Consider the following 5,185-nt stretch of genomic DNA (forward strand, 5'->3'; position numbering starts at 1 on the left):
GATATCAAACTGCCTAAATTGCCAGAAGTCATCTTTTCTTATGCAAAATTCTTTTATCAATATCCCTTCACTACTTGCTTTTATGAAATTGAGAATATTTCTTCTCTTCTCATATCAGGGAAATGGATAACTTCCTTGAAGAAAATCATCAGCGCTAAAAACTTTGAATTTGACTCTTAAAACCAAGAAGTTAACCTCGTTGGAGGAAGTACTCTAGGTAAAAGAAGGAATATCTTTGCACACATGTGCACATTTTCAAGCGTTGAAGTCAATTATAAATTTATCTTATTGGCAAAATTTTCTAGATATCCTAAAAAAATGAAGTAAATATTTGATATCCATTTTGGTGCAACCTAGCGTTGTTTATATTTTCCAGAAGAGTTACCCCATTCAGTTGAAGTATCTCTCCTGTCCCATCACGGTTTCAAGAAATCCGTATGGTTGTTCCCACTCAGGTTAAGGGTCAAAACCTGTACTTCCTGCGAGAGGTCATTAAATTCAAAAGTTGGTTTCAGTCTCAGCAATGAGACGTCCAAGTTCATCCCTTTCTCAAGCTTTAGGAAACCCCATTTCCTTCCTTCTTTCGCAAAACCCCTTTCGGATATGTTCGTCCAAACTCCGAAGGTCCCATCTTGCTCTCTTCACTCGAGATTCCATATCACTACAAGAAAATTGTTAATTAGCGACGGAAATTAGCGACGGATTTTTCCCGTCGCTACTTAGCGACAGATTAGCTAGAGATAGAATCTGTCGCTAATTTGCGACGGATTAGCGAAGAAACGACTTTTATCGCTAATCTGTCGCTACTTAGCGACGGATTAGCGACTGCATGTTTTTGTCGCTACTTTTGATTACAAGAACACCATTTTAGCGACGGATTTAGAGAGGGAACTCTGTCGTCGCTAATCCGTCGCTCATTAGCGACGGATTAGCGACAGTATATATTTCGTCGCGGTTTTTGTATTTTGATTTAGCGACGGTTTAGCGACGGAATGTTTCCGTCGCTAAGCCGTCGCTAAATATCGCGTAAATCCCTAATCCCATCCCTCTTTCTCTTTTCCCTGTTTCTCTGTATTGCTCCCTCCCGCCCGTCGGCGCTCGCCAGCTGCCGCTCCCCGTCAACCTCCCGCCACCGTCCGGCGAAGCGCAGGTAATATTCTTCTTCTTCTTCTTCTTCTTCTTCTTCTTCTAAACGCAGGGGGTACGCCCCTTCCCTGCCGGAAACGGAGGGGGTTTAACCCCCTGCCGTGCTTTCCGGCAGGGGGGGTCGACCCCCTGCGTTTCCGGCAAGGGGGGTCGACCCCCTGCCTATGGCGGTGCCGCACTGCCGGCCTCCAGCCCGATTCGGAGGAGGAGGTTCGCCTGTTGTGCATCTTCAACGCGCGGTCCCGGTACATTCCGCCGCTGCCGCAGGGGTACTACGGCAATGCCTGATAGTAATCCCGGCAGCTGTCTCGATAGCGGCGAAGCTCTGTGCGCACCCACTAGGTTATGCGGTGGAGCTCGTGAAGAAGGCCAAGGAGGAGGTGACAGACGAGTACATGAGGTCAGTGGCGGACCTCATGGTGCTCAAGGGCCGGCCTAACATCACGGTGGTCCGCACCTTCGTGGTCTCGGACATCAGGCATGCCGGGTTCAGCGAGCTGGACCTCGGCTGGGGAATGCCGGTGTACGGCGGTCCAGCCAAGGGCAGTGACGGCCCAATCCCCGGCTTGGTTAGCTTCTACGTCAACTCCAAGAATAACGAAGGGGGAGAAGGGATGGTGATCCCGATTTCCTTGCCTGCTCCAGCTATGAAGATCTTTGAACGGGAGCTCAAAAAGATGCTGTACGGACCCGCCCCGGATCAAAAGTCCACAGAACCTGTTTTTATCTTATCTGCTTTGTGAATAAAGATCAATTCATTGCCAAACAAATTTGTTATGAGATACCTACGTTGCCTATGTGATCTGTTTTGAAAAGAATTTTTGTTATGGATACCTATGCTGCCCATGTGATCTCTTTTTAAAAAAAAATTGTTATGAGATACCTACGTTGCATATGTGATCTGTTTTGAAAAGAATTTTTGTTATGGATACCTATGCTGCCCATGTGATCTCTTTTTAAAAAAAAAAAAAGTTATTATGTGATCCCTATGTTGTCCATGTGATTAGCTTGAAAAAAAATTTGTAATATGTGTATATAAGATGTCCATATGGTTTTAAGTGTAGTTTGCATATATGTTGTCCATATGGATTTTAAGTTGAAATTTTTTTTGTAATGTATATATACAAGTTGTCCATGTTGTTCAATTTGTTAGTTTGTTAATGTCTACTGGTAGTTAGTTTTACTTCAATTTGTTTTCTTGAAATCTGGTTAGTTAGAGTATTTCAATCTATTAGTCTTTTATAATTATATTTTTCTTAGATAGATTGGTATTTAATGTTCTCACAATCAGTTAGTTAGATTAGGGCTATTTGAATTCTTTATGATAGTGGTGGTTAAACGGAGTTCACATATTTTCTAGTAAACTAATTGATTGATTTACTATTCCTTTGCTAAGTAGTTCAGATTAGAAATTGTCTATGACTTTATGTTAGTCGACTGGTTCAACATGTTATAGCTGGTTTGTTAAATTAGCATCTTCTAGTTAGATTTGGCTTAACATATATACTATTTTTCTTTTCTCTTCTTTCAATTAGTTAGAGTTGTTTTAATTTGTTTTAATTTTTTTAGTTAGTGTTTCATCTTGTTTCATGATTAGTTAGTTTGTTACTTAATTTGTTTTGTTTTTGTGCAGATTTTTCAACGGAACCAACTCGTGCTCGGCCACCTGTGGTAAGTAAATGACAAAAACAATGCAAATCGGGTAAATACCCGTGGTGAGTAAGTGATGCAAACGTATCACATGTTATTTAATTTATTGAATGCAGCACTTTATTGTTCACACACTCACTTAGTTGTTGATATCTAGGACTGCTTTGTTGGAGTTCGGAGATCATGCTGAGCATGATTTTAATGTAGAAATATGGAAGTGTTCTTATTTTTGGAGTACGGAGTCCATGCTAAGCATGGTAGTAGTTAGTGAGATATTGAAATGTGTTTGCTGCAGGTACATGTTTGCCATTTATTTGATATGAATGATTATGATGTATTGCAATGTTTGATGTAATTGTATCCATGCTTGCATGTAGTTACTTTCAATTTGATTTTGACTTCCATGTGAAATTTTATAATAAAAGCATGCTTCAAATGATTGTATCATGTCATTAATAGTTTGCACATGAAAATATTAAGTTATCAATGCATGCATCAAAATTCTTGTTATTGTTTGACATAGTATATTGCATGATAAATTTGATATTTTCTTCATCAAAATTCTTATCAATGCATGCATCAAAATTCTTGTTATTGTTTGACATAGTATATGCATTGTAATACTTGATGTGAATTATTTGAATGTATTGTATGACATATGTTATTTGTTAGAATATGGTTCGTGGAGGTTATAGTGGTCGCTCATCCAGTAGTAGCCAGGCTCAACCTTCATCTTCACGGGCTCCTGTGATAGGTATATCATATAACTAATTAGATGCTTGATTAGTTCAAATGCACATTCTGAGAACTTGGTGTGTATTTTTTTACATATGATGTTGCGCCTGTACACGACCCACCTACACCAGTTGATCGCACAAGTCAACAGCCAACACAGGAAACAGGGTCTTCACAGGCTGGCACAAGAAGACTCATTCGAATAGTGTATATCGATAATCGACCGTAAGTATTTTGTTTTCAATTATTGCATATCTTTTAAATATTTTATATTGATATTTACTGTGTAACAATTCATGTGCAGCACGAGGTTTGAGCCACAAGAAGTAGTACGGGAGATTAGGAATTCACTTCTTCAACATCTACCAGGACCAGTTGCTCAATGGAAAGAGTACCCAAAGGAGGTATTAGACAGATTGTGGTCCTCATTCATGGTATACAGTTGTTCCTCATAGTTAATGTGTTTCATATTTAATTTATTTAAGCAATGTCTACTAACTTTCTGAAAATATTTGTAGGCTTCGAATCGCTTTGCAACTACGGTGGAAGAAAATGATGCAAGGAAGGTGTGGCAGAAGGTGGCTGCCAATCGATTTGCAGACATGCTGCACACTATGAAGACTGTAGCAAAAAAAGCATCTGGCGTAGTAGATGATCCATTATTGTGGAAGGGCCATGGTCCTATTACTATCAGGAGAGATTACTGGGATGAAATGTGCGATATGTGGGCGGGAGATGCATTTAAAAATCGCTCTGCGAAGGCTTCACAAAATCGATCGAAGATGCCCGAAGCCCATCTACACACAGGTGGATCTAAGACATTTGGGAGCCACCTAAAGAAAATGGTAACTCATCAATATATAATATTAATTTTATAAGTATAGTTGCAAATTTGTGTACTAAATCTTTTATCATTTAACTTCGCAGGAAGCAGAAAAAGGAGGCAGTGTACCATATAAGGATGTGTTTGTAGAAACACATAAACGGAAGACCACGGGAGTCTTCGTATCAGAGAAGGCGAGAACGACAACGGTATGTATTAATTCTATTAATAATCATTGCAATATATATGCAAGTCATCATAATGTTATCATTAATTATTAATGAATACTTTAAACATTATTTTGTAGGAGGCATATGAGCAACAAATGGTAGAGTGATATGGTGAAGACGCTACTCAGCATCCATCATTTGATCCTACAGCATGGGTGACTGCAGCAGGTGAACCCAAAAAAGGTCACGTGTTCGGGTTTGGGAGTAATATGAACACTTCACCAGTTATTGGTTCTTCCAGTTACGGCTCACCAACTTCTTGCGCCGACATAAGCTCCAAGCAGCCGACTATTCTTTCCGGTGATGATGTACGCGAGATCATTAATGAATCACTGAATAACTACTTCCAATACACCGTCTCCCCCTTTCTCCGAAATGAGATCAAGGCCGTTGTTCAGGATAGGGGATCTTCGATTCCAGGTCCCTCTCAGGTATAATCACATATATAGTTTTTTTGACTATCTTAAAGCACATCTGAGCATGGTAGAATCACATATAGAGTTTTTCTAGATGCCTTAGAACACATATGAACATGCTATAATCACATAATCAATTTTTTTACTGCCTTAGCACACATATGAGCATGATAGAATCACATATA

The 5,185-nt window shown here is 39.6% G+C and overlaps 1 pseudogene; it reads left to right on the forward strand.

Moving 5' to 3' along the window:
- The first annotated feature begins 1,310 nt into the window (after positions 1-1,310).
- Positions 1,311-1,889, forward strand: LOC149849061 (benzyl alcohol O-benzoyltransferase pseudogene; annotated as a pseudogene).
- Positions 1,890-5,185: the final 3,296 nt, after the last annotated feature.

This window comes from Nuphar pumila, chromosome 1 (genome assembly GCF_984573655.1).
Source record: "Nuphar pumila chromosome 1, dmNupPumi1.hap1.1, whole genome shotgun sequence".
Lineage (NCBI taxonomy): Eukaryota > Viridiplantae > Streptophyta > Magnoliopsida > Nymphaeales > Nymphaeaceae > Nuphar > Nuphar pumila.